This window comes from Gymnodraco acuticeps, unplaced genomic scaffold (genome assembly GCF_902827175.1).
Source record: "Gymnodraco acuticeps unplaced genomic scaffold, fGymAcu1.1, whole genome shotgun sequence".
Classification (NCBI taxonomy): Eukaryota; Metazoa; Chordata; class Actinopteri; order Perciformes; family Bathydraconidae; genus Gymnodraco; species Gymnodraco acuticeps.
In genome coordinates this window covers 1,972,039-1,989,429 of record NW_022992265.1, presented here as the reverse complement: position 1 = coordinate 1,989,429, position 17,391 = coordinate 1,972,039, and the positions used below count along the sequence as shown (strand labels likewise).

The 17,391-nt window shown below is 43.5% G+C and overlaps 1 long non-coding RNA gene across 2 annotated transcripts; it reads left to right on the top strand.

The window, feature by feature from the left end:
- Positions 1-1,239: 1,239 nt before the first annotated feature.
- On the top strand, positions 1,240-17,134 carry LOC117540372. 2 transcript variants are annotated; one of them, XR_004568162.1, is made up of 4 exons: positions 1,240-1,514; positions 15,674-15,832; positions 15,965-16,115; positions 16,967-17,134. It is a non-coding gene; the product is annotated as an uncharacterized LOC117540372 (long non-coding RNA). The 2 variants fall into 2 exon arrangements; XR_004568161.1 differs by lacking the exon at positions 16,967-17,134 and having other exon boundaries at positions 15,965-16,571.
- The last annotated feature ends 257 nt before the right edge of the window (positions 17,135-17,391 follow it).

The following is a 17,391-nucleotide window of genomic DNA, read 5'->3' as shown; positions in this document are numbered from 1 at the left end:
ATAACACGGGAGAAACGGATGCTCTCTTTTCCCCTCTCCCTCCTGACAGCCCGTCAGTTTCTCATGCAGCTCGCTAAACAGTGGGCGGGGCTTCAGGTGATTATGCAGAGCTGCGTGTCTCTGTCAGACTCAGCAGCTGATCTGATCTCTCTCTCGGGTCCGGTTACACTTCACTCGCGTTTATGTCCATATCGATCAGATCCAGCTCTCCTGATCGGCCTTTATAGAGAGCACCGATCAAACTATTAAGAGTGAATATTGGCCGATAATGACCGGCGGCCGATCGATCGGCGGCTAACGGAAACCCTGATGTGCACTGTCGGTCCTCTGTTGTAAAAAATAAATAAAAAATCGAAATAATATTTTATTTTTGATTCTCAAAATTACGGGACAAATATTATTGCTGGCGGGCCAACAATGGCCCGCGGGCCGCCTGTTGCCGACCCATGACCTACGGCCTCAGCCACCCGGAGCATTCCGATTCCGATATCCAGTCCGTGGTAAACGACTCCTTGATTTAACAGACGACCCCGTTTGGAACAAACAGCACAAATGTTCGCATATTTTCGGCTGTAGGCTTTATCTTCGTAGTGTAGTATTCCATCGCGGATTGGGGAGAGTCGAAAATCCTCGTCTCACTGCCGAAAGTGATCCGCAGTCGTGCCGGGTAAAGGAGCGCATACCTGACGTATGCCTTGCGAAGCACAGCCTTCACCTCATTATACAACCCAGTCTCATGGCATTTCGTGTTCACCAACACGATTTTTTATCTATTGATTCGTGTTCACCAACACGATTTTCCCCTTTTTTTCGTGTTGGACAGCACGATTTTAAAAACAATGTATTTCTACTGGTAATGACGCTCATGGAAGCACGGCATTCGTTTGTGTCGGCTGCCCTTAAAGGCAATGTGAAAAATATCCATTCTCATTGGATAACGGAAAATTGTACACCCGGAAGTATGTATTCCCCTTACTGTCGATTGATTTTACAGTGATATCTGCACTACTCATCGACTAAAAAACACCAGATTATCCTTGTTAATTACAAAACATTGATTGGTTTAAATTGTGTGCAATGCTTTTGTATTTTTCCCCTTCGATTCGGAGAAACAAATATTTTTTCGGAGTAAAGGATGGCAGAAGACACTACACTAACCAGAATCCCCAGCTATCGTTTGGACTACACCATGTGCTCTGTTTGACAAACCCCGTTTTTTTTCACCATTCATTCCAATAGATAGTCGGCAAGCGAGGGAACGCCCACAAAATGTCACATCCGGTTTGCGCTGAGGGGGAAAACAAACCGGCTTCCACAATGCCCAGAAGCTGCTGTGTGCCCTTTTGTACAACTAACAAGCTTAAAAATCCAAATCTAACATTTTATATTTTGCCCAATGGGAGCCCAGAGCCCAGGAGAAGAACCCGGTGGCTTCAAGCGATCCGTCGGGAGTTTGGCCACCTGTGGGATCCAAAATCCAAACATGTACGTCTGTAGTCAGCACTTCATTACAGGTATGACAACGTTATTCACACAATAACAGTGTTAAATAGTTTCGTAGTTAACTTGAATGTTCAATTACTAGTTTTAAGAGAAGTTAACTAACTACTACGTTATGCAGGCTACCTTGCTTGAGTATACAAAAACACAGCTATGCTAACAACACTGGTGGTAGCTTCAGAGCTTTCTGCAGTTAAAATGTATTTCACCCCCTGTAAGAGAATATTTTAATCTGATCTGTTTATAGAATCTCTTATTATTCCTTAGAGTCTGTGATACTGCAAACATCTGCTTGTAGTCACTCAAAGACTCCTCTGTAGGTTGAGGTCACAGGTCAAACGCTTCTCCTATATCCATGGGGGGTTTGAGACCTGGCAGGATCTCTTTGAGACAAGCAGACCATTGTCTCGCATCGGCTATTGATTATACGCGGGCTTTCTGGAAGCCCGCCTCTCCTCGTGTTGGTTAGATGTTTTGTGTCTTTTGGTTCAGAGATCGCTGGTGGAGCACTGGACATGTGTGAAACTAAGATGATCTCCCGGCCGTTATTGTCTGTACTTTCTCCAATAAAACTCTTCAGTGCTTTTGGCTAACAACGGTTCCAGACTCCTTCATTCTACCTCAACATTGCAACAACAGAAGTTTACCTTCACATTTTGGCGTCTATCGAACAGGATACCGAGATTTCTTCAGAAGGCTGGTAAGTGCTTTTTTTCAAATCTATTTGAACAACTGCCTTACCAGACTCTGTGATTGACGGTATCAAAATTATCTGTGAAACTGCGCGAGTGCAATTTGTTTTGGTCTCTCCACCATTTGAAGGCTTAATTATAACCTGAGGAATCGGTGTCTAGGGGATTTCTATCCTGGCCGGTCCTTCCTGTGAATGCTGCTGGGGCATGTGCCAACAAAAGCAAGCACAGCTCATGTATAAAACAATAAGAATATTTGGGGCTAATAAATAACCTCGGAACATCGACTTTTAACGATTTCCGCTGTGTGTGGTTTCTAGAATTAAATTACTGGACAATCACACACTGCAAATATTCGGAGAGACCTTAAGGAAAGCATCAGCAAGGTGGAACCTCTGTTTAAAAAAAAAAAGAAGCAATGTGAGGATTTGTAATTGAAACAAATTGCCGAATTCTTGAGATTTCCATGGGTTTAAATCAGACCAATCCGTTTTCGGGTGTCTGCTCAGGCCTGCAGGAGGGAGGGCGAATTCCCTTCCCCCCTGTGGTGAGCGGCACACGAGTAATGTTTAAGAACACAGACTTGTATTTTCTGTTAATCACACCATAAGCTCAAGAACTAAATTGAGCTATTAAATGGGAAGGGTCGTGGCAGAATATTACGTTCACACTGTGTTTAATAAACTAACGGATTATTGAATTGGCTGTTGTTTAAAAAAAAAAAAAAAAAAAAAAAAAAGCACTGAATTAATTAAAACAATCGCTGCTCTCGGTCGGTTGAGCAGTTTTACCACTACATTTGCATAGTGGTTTTGATTGAGAATAAGGTAGTTTATTGCTCATCAACAGATTGAATATGGCTGAGAAGAGCCCATATTAAACAGATATTTCAGTGCTCCCGTTGACGTTTTCCGTAATTCTCGAACTAAATTAAACTGGATGATTTTTTGGCCAGGGCACTGATTTTGTTGCGAGTACATGTTTGTTTGTCTAATTGCAGTGTTTGTTTTATTGTACTAACCGTTAAACATGGGTAATACTGCCTCCACAAACGATTCAGTTGGTAAGAGGAAAACCATTTCACGCACAAAGACACTTAAAAAAAACCCGATTGCAGAAAACCACTACACGCATTTGTTTTCTCCAAACATGCCGTCTGGAATTGTCGGAAGAACTTTGGATTGGTCTAAAGTTATGCCGTTTACATCGTTACTTTGCGAACACTCACAACAGATTAATCAGAAAGGATTGATTCGATTTGATTGGCCTCTGACAGGTAGTTTTGATATGGCCGTGTTGTGGCAAGCATTTAAACTGGTGGAAGATAATTCAAATTGTTCATGGGATCAAGGATACATGACAGAATGTGTGAAAGCCTGGATGACTTTGGCAGAAAAGCGGGGTTATGAAGAAAGGAAAAATGCAAAATCTGTTGGCAGCGAGCGAGGCTCCATTGAGCTCAAGGCGCTTATTGATAAAGTTGCTCAATGTGCAAAAAGTTTTCATTTGCTTAGCCTAGAGGCTGCTTTTGATGTAAGATCAGAAAACATGTCCAGATTCAGGGAAAGACACGGTGAGAATGTTCCAGACATTGCAAAATCCATAATTTATGATTGGATTAAAAGACAAGGTAAAACTCCAACCCCATCTCAGCTCATTTGTATTTTGACAGACGCAGGGCTGTTGGACGGAGAGCAGGCTGTATCTCTCTGTACGAAAATAATTACGACACTCTGACGTGACTCTGTACGACAGAACTCTCAAATCCCGTTGCGAGAAACTCCGATGATGATCTGTTAATAACAGCTGCAGCTATCATGAATGAAAATAAATTGAGATATCAGATAGGACAACATGGAGAATTAGAATCGGCACACGCCGAGCAGAGCACAGCAGCGGGGGAGGGGAATGTTTCACATGGCAGTCCGCGATTGACCCCCACTCCTCGCACTCAGCCACTCATTTTACAAGATTACCCAGGTTCGCCGTACGGCAGCAGTTTTTCAAATAATGTCCAGCGTAAAATGTACACGACAAAGCAAACATCTCAGGATAATAATTCTGAAGAAAGTGTGACCGCCCCGAAAATTCTGATAGGAGATGTTCCAGTTTGCAAACCCTGGACACCCGCTGAGGTCATTGATGTCACTAACCACGCTCCCAGTCCCACTAAAAGTCCAGATGAGTATCTGTCATGGTTGACTAATATTTGTTCAGTTTATAACTGTTTGGTTCATGATGTTAAACAGCTGATAATCTTAACATACAAGGCAGATTGGCCCACGTGCAGAGACGAGTTTACATTTCCTGAGTGTACAGCCGCAGGGGACTGGCCCACGACACAGACGCGAGACACGTGGATACAAAACGTCGCCGCATTGGCTATCAGAGCATGCGCTAAAACTCACACAGATTTCTCACAAGTGACGGCATGTGTACAAGACCCAGCGGAAAATGTCCCAGAATTTATCCAGCGTTTCATGACAGTGTGGGATAATAATGCGGGAATTAAAAGAGACGGTAATGATTTGTTTGCCATACAGACCTTGTTACATAATTTAATCCCAGAAACGGCTCAGGCCTACATGATGTCGACTCCCGAATGGCAAATTAAATCTTGGAAAGCGACTATCGCCACAATGCGTGCGTTGCATAGGAGCCAAATATTTCTTACTCCCAGAATTTCACAACTGCTTCAACAATTGCCTCAAAACACCCAGGCTTATCAAACGCAGGGACAAAACCACACACAGCAGTATCAAAATCAGGGGAGATCACAGGATTATCATAATAAGAGCAGACAGCAGCAGAACAAAAATCCCAAAAAGTTGATGCCATGTCATGTTTGCGGAGAAACCGATCACTGGGCAGGACAATGTGGTAGGCGGTGGGGGGTCCAGCAGCACACACAGCCCCCCCCTCACCCAGCCCCCCTTCTCCCAGCCCGCACTTCCCCCCAACCTTCCCCAGTAGTCCAGACATCTGGCATTAATGCAGTCTCCACGTTATGACAGACAGAACCAGGAGCAGAACGCTCAACAAAGTGGATTTAATAGAAGATAGTGGTGCCAAGAAGATATAGGGTCAGAATCACAGCATTTACCCATTCAAGCAACAACAATTCGCCTTTCCAATAACCCGCGTGAAGATCCAATTATGCCCGTTGATTTTAGTGGTACGGCCGTAGATATTTTGATTGACAGCGGAGCCACCTTGTCTGCCGTGCGTACTAAAGAGAAAGTGTGTGAAGCAACCAATACATTTGTCACAACCATCGGTGTTGCTGGAATTTCTATGTCCGAACCCATTTCAGAGAACACTAATGTTTCAATTAATGGATCAAACGTGGAACACTCTTTCATTATTTCAGATGGAAGTCCTATTAATTTAATGGGCAGGGACTTACTATGTAAATTACAGGCAACAATACATTGCACTTCAGACGGATTGTTTTTGACAATTCCTGACAGTAAGGTCTATCAGGCTGTCCAATTCATTCAATCATCGCGAGACAACCTGTATTGTTGGTCATTTCCAGATTTCAATATGATTTCTGTTTTCTCCACAACAGGGATTCAGAAGATTGCTAGCATTTCTCCGGTTTGTGCGTCTTTAATGTCTCTTATGCGACCTGTGTTGAATTGTCATTGCACAGCAGCCTTTAATCCGTCAGATGACTACGCGCAATCAGTAAGAGGTTTTTGCAACAAATCAGATCGGTTGACAAGTGAACAATATTTGTTCATTTCCCGACAAGGATGTGTTTTACCCATCAGACTCACAACACCCCAGCAGGTTCTCCAAGTTGAAGAAAGCCTCCCCTACATAACGGTGGCTGTTACACCAGGCAGTAACCCAAAAGAGGTGGGGGCCATGGCAGCCCGCTGCCAAGCCCAGCTGGAAGCCTCATTTTCCCCTTTTCCACACACACACACACACACACACACACACACACACACACACACCTAACGTAATTAACTTTGGAGGGGAGCATTTCCTGCTGCGTCTCGCGGAGCCAATTGCTCTTCCACAATGCACTTTCCTTCATTTACAACCAAACCCCCCCCACAGAGTATGGCCCCCCCTCAGATTTTTCAGAAGTACCGGCTGCATTATGGGCAAAACACAAGAACCATGTTGGTTTTGTTGCCTCAGCGCCTCCACATCGAGTAACACTTAAAGCCAATGCCAGATTGCCAGCTATCAGACAGTACAATTTGCCCCATAGAGCCATTTTGGGGATTGAAGGAGTCATCCAATCTTTGCTTGATCAGGGCGTGTTAATTTACACGACTAGTCCCTGTAATACTCCAATTCTACCCATACCTAAACACAATCGCCCTGATGAGTGGCGCTTTGTCCAAGATTTGCAAGCTATTAATGCTATTGTCATTCCGACAGCTCCAATTGTGCCGGACACCAATTCGATTTTAGCTTCTCTGCCCCCGGACTCTAAGTACTACACAGTGATTGATTTATGTTCAGCATTTTTCTCTGTTCCTCTGCATCCAGACAGCCAGTATCTGTTTGCATTTACTTTTAAAGGTAAACAAATCACATACACGCGCCTCCCACAGGGGTTTGTTGAGTCGCCTACTGTGTACGCAGCAGCTGTGAGGAGAGATCTGGACACTTTGGTCCTGACAGGAGGTAGTACCTTGCTTCAGTACGCAGATGACCTGTTGTTAGCTTCTCCCAATAAAGACGCCTGTCGCATCGACTCCATTCTGCTCATGAAAAGACTTTCTGAATGCGGACACAGAGCATCCCTGGCCAAGTTGCAATACTGCCAGACTGAGGTCACGTATTTGGGTCACATTCTGAGGGATGGACACCATCTCCTCTCGCCAGCAAGGATTTGTCTGTTGAACAAAGTACCACCACCTCGCCCAAAGAAGGACATGCTTTCCTTCTTGGGCATGGCAAATTATTGCAGACACTGGATTTTTGAGTATGCTGCGATGGATTCTGTCCTGCGTGCTGCCACTCTGCAGGCTGCCCCTAACATTGTTCAGTGGTCTGAGGACATGCACACTGCCTTTCAGGACTTAAAGCAGGCCCTCACATCTGCTCCTGCCCTGGGGCTCCCTGACTACCATCAACCTTTTCATCTACACGTCCATGAGAAGGGGGGCTTTGCAGCAGGCATCTTGGTGCAGAAGCATGGCTCTAATTTCCGGCCTGTTGCATACTACTCATCTCGACTCTCCTCTGTGGTGCTTGGTATGCCTTCATGCCTGCGGGCTGTGGCCGCAGTGGCGATAGTTGTAAAACAATCCTCTCCCATTGTACTGGCCAGTGACTGTGTAGTACATGTCCCACATGCAGTTTTGCATATTCTGAACACCTCTGCTACTCAGCATATGACGGCAGCAAGGCGATCTGGTTATGAAGCTGTAATTCTTTCAAGTCCACACATCACTCTTAAACGTTCCCCCCCCCCTAAACCCAGCTACACTGGTGCCAATTCCAGATTTTGAAATAACACATGACTGCGTCACAACGATTGACATGTCTTCCTCCCCCAGAGCTGATATGTTGCAAACCCCTATCCCTAATTCAGATATGATTCTGTACACAGACGGGTCTGCGAGCAGGCCGTCTGACACAGTACACTTAGCAGGCTACGCTGTTGTGAATGACTGGGAAGTTTTAGAAAGCCGGGCCTTGCCAAATGGCACGTCAGCTCAGGCTGCAGAGTTGTATGCTCTGCTCAGGGCGTGTATTTTGGCTGAAGGTAGAGTTGCAACCATTTTCACAGACTCCAGGTATGCATTTGGTGTGTGCCATGATTTTGGTGTCTTGTGGAAAATGCGCGGTTTCTTAACATCGGCTGGTAAGCCTATTCAACATCATGCGTTAGTAGCTGAGCTATTAGATGCTATCCTGCTCCCTGCACAGCTAGCAGTAGTTAAATGTGCTGCTCACACAAATTCTAATGATCCTATTTCGCATGGAAATGCGTTAGCCGACACCGCGGCTAAACAAGCAGCAGTTTCCTCCTCTTCTATGGTGCTCCAATGCCCCTCGACACAACCCGCAGAAACCATTTGTTTGCCTTCCTTTAATGATGTCGCGGACATGCAAGCCCGCGCTGATGTTAGGGAGAAAGATTTATGGCTAAGACGAGGTTGTACACTTGACGCTGAGTCCAGCTTGTGGCTCCACCCAGACGGCCGGATGGTCTGTCCCCGTTCATTCCTCCATGTTTTGGCACATGTTGCACATGGCAAATCACATGTAGGAAAAGGAGGGATGAATGGGATTATAAAGTCACAATGGTTTGCTCCAGGCATTACACTAGCTACCAGAGGTGTGGACTCGAGTCACATGACTTGGACTCGAGTCAGACTCGAGTCACACATTTTATGACTTGAGACTCGACTTGACAACATCACAAAAGACTTGCGACTCGACTTGGACTTGAACACCAATGACTCGGGACTTGACTTGGACTTGAGCCTTCTGACTTGAGGTGACTTGCTACTTTAATTCAGAGGTCTCCAACACGCCGATCGCGAGCTGCCGCTAGAAGAGCAGACTCCCGTCGGGGAAAGCAGAATCTTCAGCCGCTCCTACTCTTGCTGAGAATCCTTGCAGGCAGGGGCGGGTCTTTATTTAGCTGGGCCACCATGCGGCCAATCATATGCGAGGACACACTAGGATCATACCATTATGTGAAAGAAGGGTGGGGGCACAGCATGTGCAGAGCGACGGGGAGACGGGGAGCCGGATTTAAATGCAAGCGCGTCGGAAAAAGTCAAGAAATGAGCGAAAACCGAAAAAAGAAGCAGCATCTGGCTGCTTTTCAATTATATTGGAGAAAGCAAAGCTGAGTGCAGGATTTGTAAAATGAAAATAACCTTCAGAGCAGGGTAAACACTCAGGATTTATTGTCAGAGGTGGGAGAAGTTCAGACAATTAAAAAAAGTTACAATCAGGGTTCCCGCGGGGTCTTAACAAGTCTTAAAAAGTCTTACATTTGATAATCAGAATTTAAGGCCTTAAAAAGGTCTTAAATATGATTCAGAAGGTCTTAAAAATTATCGGATTTGAAAGGTACTTCTATGTTGCGATAGCGTCTAAATGTGTTTTGGGGGAAATGTCCGGGCTGCAAAGTAACCAGTAATAGCCTTTCAGTTCCCCCCAACAATTTGTATTGAATTAAATCAACATGGAACCAGTAATCACTAACTTTGTTTCCCCCGGCCCCTTATTGGAGAACACCCAGCTAGTAACCTAGCAACCAAGCTTAAGCTCATGTAGCCTATCTTCGAATCTACTTACAAATAAATATGGGGAAGTGTAAGTTCAACCGTATTTGGTTGGAAAACATCTAATTTAGTGCTTGGTTGAAACCAGTGGAGGGAACGTGTTTGAAGCCCGCTGCACCTTTTGCAAAAGAAATTAGTGTTTGTTTTGCTAGTGGAGCGTTAGCTAGTGCAGCGTTAGCTAGTGCAGCAGCAGCTAATGCAGCGTTAGCTAGTGCAGCAGCAGCTAATGCAGCAGCTCCCGCAACAACACCGGGGGACCTCCGGGCTAAGTTTGGGTCTACGTCAACCCTAAAAGCGGAGGTGCTGTAGACGCTAAATACCGTAGCTAAACACCAATCATACAACAGCAACGATGAAATAGTGTAGCCAAGGCAGCAGAGCTCTGAATATAGCGCTTGTCACTCTCTCTCAGAGACACACACACACACACACACACACACACACACACACACACACACACACACACACACACACACACACACACACACACACACACACACACACACACTAGGGCTGCTCGATTATGGCAATAATCAAGATTATGTTGGTCAATAATTAATATCACGATTATTAAATATGATTATTCATTGACTTTGAAAACATCCATTTATTGAACTTTAAAACAGATAATAATTTGAACAGTATCTTTTTAACTGTTGATTACCCTGAACGTATAATTCAACTGAAAAACCAATACAAAAATTAATTAAATAAATGATACATTACTAAAAAATTAATTAGATCAAATATGTTGTAGTGCACTGTCACAACCTAGCAAAGCAAAATAATCGTTTTTTACGATTATGTTGTTTTCGTAATTGTGGCAGGCCAAAATCGTAATTGCGATTAAAATATGATTAATTGCACAGCCCTAACACACACACACACACACACACACACAAGCACACACAGACGCACACACATACACACACTTTTTGTCTAACACGCTAACACAGTTCTGTACTGTTACGCTGTTGTGTTCAGTCACTGTTCTTATGTTGAACATGAATACATTTACTTTGTAAGTGATTATGGGACGTATTTCTTCTTTATTTACATTTTCCTTTATACTTTATTGCCGTGAAATAGGTCTTAAATTCTATTCAAAGTGGTTTTAAAAAAGTGTTAAAAAGTCTTAAATTTGAGTTGGCGAAACCTGCAGGAACCCTGTACAATACAAAGTCCTGCATTCAAAATGTTACAAGTAAAAGTACAAAAGTATTAGCATCAAAATATACTTAAAGTACCACCTGCAGAGGGATCTAGATTCAGGTGTTCTTTTCCCCATAGAGACCGCCTCGCTGCACATTATCCCTTGCATAAAGATAGATTGTGGGTCCCTTATAACATGTTGTACACAGTAGAAATAAACATTCTGGTCACCTCAACATCAGGGATCTTATCCATTAAACTCCTTCTGAATCAAACCGTCACGGTAGCCTTACCTTACTGATCCCTCTTAAATTAGAAAAACACACGTTACTTTACCAGCAGAGAGAAAATGGATTATTAAATTATTAATGTGACTAATAAAGAGCTGTTTGATTATTAAGTATTATTCTGTTGATCGATGTCATTACATTTAGTGAAAAACACATAATGACTTGTTTATGACTCGTTTTGTCAAAGTTTAGGACTTGACTTGACTTGAACTTGCCCATCCTGACTTGAGACTTGACTTGGACTTGCAAAACAATGACTTGAGACTTGACTCGGACTTGAGCGCAAAGACTTGAGACTTGACTCGGACTTGCAAAACAATGACTTGGTCCCACCTCTGCTAGCTACACAGACCCTTGTAGATAGATGCATGATATGCCAGCAGACAAGAAGAAGAAAAGGTCCAGTTCAGCATGAACATTTACCGCCCCCCTCGGGGCCCTTTGTAAATATGCAAATTGACTTTTCGCACATGCCACCATGCCAAGGATTCAAATATCTTTTGGTAATAGTGTGCCAGTTCTCCAAATGGGTAGAGGCCTACTCTACCAGAAAAGAAGACGCCAGAACAGTTGTAAAGTGTCTTCTCAAAGATGTTGTCCCTAGATTTGGTGTTCCAGCAGGGATTAACAGTGACAGAGGTCCAGCATTCATTTCTAAGATAACCCAGAGTCTAGCTACAGTGTTAGGGTTCAAATGGCAATTGCATGTTCCCTATCATCCACAGAGCTCAGGCCAGGTTGAGAGAATGAACTTGACTATAAAGGAAAAACTCACTAAAACAATGTTGACCACAGGACTAAAATGGGTAGACGCGCTGCCGCTAGTTCTGTGCTCAATCAGAAACTCACCAAATGCAACGACAGGGCTTAGCCCACACGAAGTATTGATGGGAAGGCCAATGTTCACAGGATCTAGTCCTCCAGTAATGCCCCACAGACTCACTCTTTTGTGGACAGAGGATTACATGACTAACTATGTCAAATATCTAACTGACATGTTGAGAAAGTTTCACAGGCAGGTGGCTGACAGGCTCCCCCAGCCTGGTGAGGAGCCCACCCACCCTTTTCAGATTGGTGATAATGTACTAATCAAATCGCTTGAAAAAGATTCTTTGTCTCCCAGGTGGAAAGGTCCTTTCCAGGTATTAATAGTGACCAGAACAGCCCTGAGAGTACAAGGTAGAGCGGAGTGGATTCACGCTTCAAGATGTCGTCTCTCTCCTCTACCGGATGCTGGCGTGTGAAGGCAGTCACCATCATCGTCATTCTGGGTTTACTGTACCTGGCCAAGAACGCCCTGCTAGATGAAGCTGTGACAATCCCAACGACAGGTGGCGAGGGACCTCGCCCATCTGAGGGAGAAAATAAGGTGCTCTTATCTAAGAGCGCAGACGACTTGACCACTCAGGGTCCAGACCCTGAGGGCAAAACAACACCAACGGGCAAAGAAGTGCCTAGCGACAAGGACAGGTTGTATCCAAACACCACACAGACACTCAGTATGGTGCAAGAGACACAAAGAGAGAGAAAAGGAGGGAGAATAAGGAGGATTGTCTCCCTCCCTGATCATAAGTCAGAGACTATTGCCGTTAACTGCCCAAGTTCAATATGTGACTCATCTAACTGTATTATTGTGTTTCCTGTGTTCTCAGTTTACTCAACATGGGAGTTATATCCAGAAAACCAGTACTCTCGGTTCATGGTCGCACCAGAGGGGGTAAGGATGGATCTTAACACCATCGAAGAAATGCCCCCAGAACTGTGGTGTAGCACGATAGAACAGTTCGAGGCACTGATAAGGAAGGAGGTAAAATGTACAGTGCGGAAGCCAGATTACCGCATTCCCAATCTAGGTGATACTGCATGCACAGTTACTGGACCAAATAGCAAAACAAATGTTCCATCTACTCCACTTAAACAATCAGGAGGCGAGGTAGATTCTTCAAAAAAGGCCTTAATTACTCCTTATAAACAAACTAAAACTAATTCTGCAGTAAGTTTAATGTTAGACTATGCACATGAACGTAATGTTAGCAACTGTTGGTTGTGCCAAAATATGCCAGAATCAATGCATTCTCCTATGTTTAGCCCAATTCCTTTCACAAAAGCTGATTACGGTTTAGTAAACTGGAATGACATAGCATCTAGAATTAGCGATGAGGCTGGGGATTGTTACACTCCTTCCTACCCAATAGACTCTGAAAAACCTTTACAGTACAAGGGCTTAGTCTCTCTCATTGTTGATACAGTAAATAAAGATTACCTGCCTGACGGTTTCAAACGTTTGATGTTTTTAAAACTAATATATATGAAGAAATACGTTAACCTAGCTTTTGAATATAGATTCCAGTTAGCTCTAGCTCAGACTAATTGTTCAGCTAACTTTACAAGTCCAACATGTACAATGCAACCACACACACCCGCTTTGTTAGTGGAAGCGTTGGTAACAGTGGTGCCCTGGTTCGGCTCTAGGACAGTGGACTCCGTTGAGGTTAAAATACATGACTGTACGCAGCCAATACCCTTAGGCAAGCCCCCACACGTGACTGCTCAGTATATGTCCCCCCAATTGTTGTACATGAATGGAAGAATGTGTCCATCTGTTTCCAGAATGGAGTAGGATCTCACACCTCTCCTGATGTGGGACACAGCGACTGTAATGCCATAGTGAGAGTACATATAGCCAGAATTCCCCTCCCACAGAGAGTTTACTTAGTTTGTGGGGACCGGGCCTATGGATGTGTGCCATATGATGTTTTTTATGGTACCTGTTATCTAGCCTACCTAATCCCTTTAATCCGTAAAGTAGAGGCTACTGAGATTGCAGCAATACTTCCCTCTCTACACAGGAACAGCAGGTCAATTACACAAGGACAACAGATAGCTAGCCTATTCTTGCCTTGGTACGGTATTTATGTTACTCAGCAGGAAATTGTCGCATTGTCTAAAGTGGTAGAACATCATTTAAATGTAACCAACACAGCGATGTTAGCTGAACACAAAGAATTGCAGGAAGTTAGGACAGTAGCACTACAGAATCGTATGGCGCTTGACCTCCTCTTAGCGGCCCAAGGAGGAACATGCAAGGTGATAGGAAGTGAGTGCTGTTCTTTCATATCTGATGCCACACCTGAAGTTATGGACATGGCTCATGATACTGCCAGGGGAATAAAATAATGGGTTTACATTTGGGGAATTAAGTGGAACTTTTGGATCTTGGGGAGCGGGGCTGGTTAAATTTGTTGTTACTGTTTCAGTGTTTATCTTGGTTGTGCTAATCCTAGTGATCTGTTTGATCACTGTAGTTAAATTAGCCATACGAAGGGTTGCCAAGACTGCCCTCCAGGCCCCACAAAGGCTAGTTGGACATTCAACTGTACAGGACACAATATTAATGTACAATGCCGAGCTTCCGGACCCCTGGGTCTCCATCGTGATCTCCGACCCGTGGGTACCTCCATTCAACGATTGAGATGTTGTTTAAAGTTGATATTCTGAATAAAGAACAGATGTTTTGATAATTGATTACAGTTGATACACTGGATTAAAGGACAAATGTCTGATTTTTCCTTTGCAGGTTGTGATACAAATAAAATGTCTGATTTTCCTTTTCAGATTTTGAACAAGTGTATTTGAATGAAATAAATGTATTACTAAGTGCCTTACTCTTGAATAAAGCGTAATGAAGTAAACGTAAAGTAATGTTAAAGATTGAGGACACTGTAACTTTACAGTTTACAGATTGATCGATTCATCACTGCGAATTTATACCTTAAACTAGGAACCTTAGCTGGATCTCTCATGATTCTGATTTATACCTCAATTGGATTTCTCATAATCCTAAATTATACCTCAATTGATTTCTTATAATCCTAAATTCTAATTGTGTTTTTTAATAAGTAATTGCCTTAAAGTAAATCTTTAAGATGTAAGCTGATTTAGAATCTTTGTTTGATGAATGAGATTAACAGAGTGATAAATGATAAAAGATCTTATTTTTGAAACATATATTTTGCTATAATATTTTGTACCCCATGTGTTTATTATTGTACCTTTTGACAAAAATGCCAAGCACTGAAGAGAGATGATTTTTATTATGATTGACTGTGTTCAATCATGGTGATTGAAGTGTTTTTCAATCTTGTTCTATTTTTAATGTAATGAATGTATCTGAGCCCACCCAACTCTGAGGACGCCTATTGATTTTAAGTATTGACTGAAATATTCTTAGACTAATGTTAATTGGTTATCAATAGATTGATAAAAAGAGTGAATCTGTAAGAGAATATTTTAATCTGATCTGTTTATAGAATCTCTTATTATTCCTTAGAGTCTGTGATACTGCAAACATCTGCTTGTAGTCACTCAAAGACTCCTCTGTAGGTTGAGGTCACAGGTCAAACACTTCTCCTATATCCATGGGGGGTTTGAGACCTGGCAGGATCTCTTTGAGACAAGCAGACCATTGTCTCGCATCGGCTATTGATTATACGCGGGCTTTCTGGAAGCCCGCCTCTCCTCGTGTTGGTTAGATGTTTTGTGTCTTTTGGTTCAGAGATCGCTGGTGGAGCACTGGACATGTGTGAAACTAAGATGATCTCCCGGCCGTTATTGTCTGTACTTTCTCCAATAAAACTCTTCAGTGCTTTTGGCTAACAACGGTTCCAGACTCCTTCATTCTACCTCAACATTGCAACAACAGAAGTTTACCTTCACACCCCCTTCTATCCCCTTCTCATTTCGTTTGTGAACTGTCTTGCCCTAGGCTTAAAAAAACAAGGACATAGCCCACCCAGACTACACACCCTCGCTGTTCCCACATAAAAAGACAAAGTCCAAAGGCTGGGGAGGGAGGGCTTCAGATGTGCATATTGTAAGGAACTCAGACTTCTTATCTCAGAAGTTCCACCATGCAGGAGATCAGGTAACAATTGAACTGTTTTTTTTTTTCTAATTTAAGTCTTATTTGTGAATTTATTATTTACCCATAGTTACCATTTTTGAGTTGCTGTTGAAGTAAAGTAGTGTTTTTAAGTATTCGTTATGTTTATTTCAGATTTTAGCTGACAGGGGCTTCACTTTGAAGGATGACTTTGCTGTTCTGGGTGCACAGCTCATCACACCGTCTTTCACGAGGGGCCGAAAACAACTGTCAGCCGAAGATGTTGCAAATTCTCGTGTGACTTCGAACATCAGAATTCACATTGGTAAGTATAGAGTCAGCAGTCAGATTCATACAGTATGTACATTTGAATGTTTTTGGTATTCAGAGTGTGCTGCATCATCAAATCACTGTTGCTACTTGCCGCTGACGTGGTTCACATTTCCCTAACTAAATTAATTACTGTAACAGATCCGGGTTAACAAGTGCTGAGACGTTATTCAATTAATCACATCAACGAGTACATGTGTAATCCCTACTTTGTAGGGTGTCTTCAGATAACATTTTATCTTTAACATGTTATTCTATATTTAAATACATTGAACTGTTGTTCACATTTAGTGCAATATCAAGAGAACAGGATAACAGGAAGTTAACAGGGATCTTTCTTCACTTTAACATGAAAAAGAAACACTAATTATAGGACACAATGCACTGACGATATGATATAACGGTCAACTGTGCTACTCCTGTGAAACTCGAACATAACAATGTAGATAAACAGCATGTTAACAACATGTGATCTGTGGTCTGCAGAGTCATTGGTGCCCTGAAGAGCCGGGACCACATTCTGGATGGCCCACTTCCTCTGCGCCTGGTGAAGAGACTGCAGGATGAGAGACAGAAGAGAGAAGAGGCCATGATTGATAGGATTGTGCATGTCTGTGCAGCACTAATGAACCTGTCTGGCAGTGTCATGTACAACCGTTACAGAATCTGAGAGTCAGAACAAAATCAATGTGCAGTCATTTAATAATGAGCATCAGAGAACAATATTTTATGCAACTTTTTTATACAATAAAGAAGTCATTATTGTTCCAATTGTGCCATTTAGCAGGTTTCAGTGACATAATGGATCTTTCTAATCAAAACCACCTGTTGTTTGTCTTTCCACAGGTCCCTGAACTGATCTCAGTGCTGCTCTGCTGCTGCACACCCTGCCACCCTGCCTCTGATGCCTGTCACCCTGCCTCTGATGCCTGATGCTCTGCCTCTGATGCCTGACGCTCTGCCTCTGATGCCTGACGCTCTGCCTCTGATGCCTGACGCTCTGCCTCTGATGCCTGACGCTCTGCCTCTGATGCCTGTCACCCTGCCTCTGATGCCTGTCACCCTGCCTCTGATGCCTGTCACCCTGCCTCTGATGCCTGTCACCCTGCCTCTGATGCCTGACGCCCTGCCTCTGATGCCTGACGCTCTGCCTCTGATGCCTGTCACCCTGCCTCTGATGCCTGACGCCCTGCCTCTGATGCCTGACGCCCTGCCTCTGATGCCTGACGCCCTGCCTCTGATGCCTGACGCTCTGCCTCTGATGCCTGTCG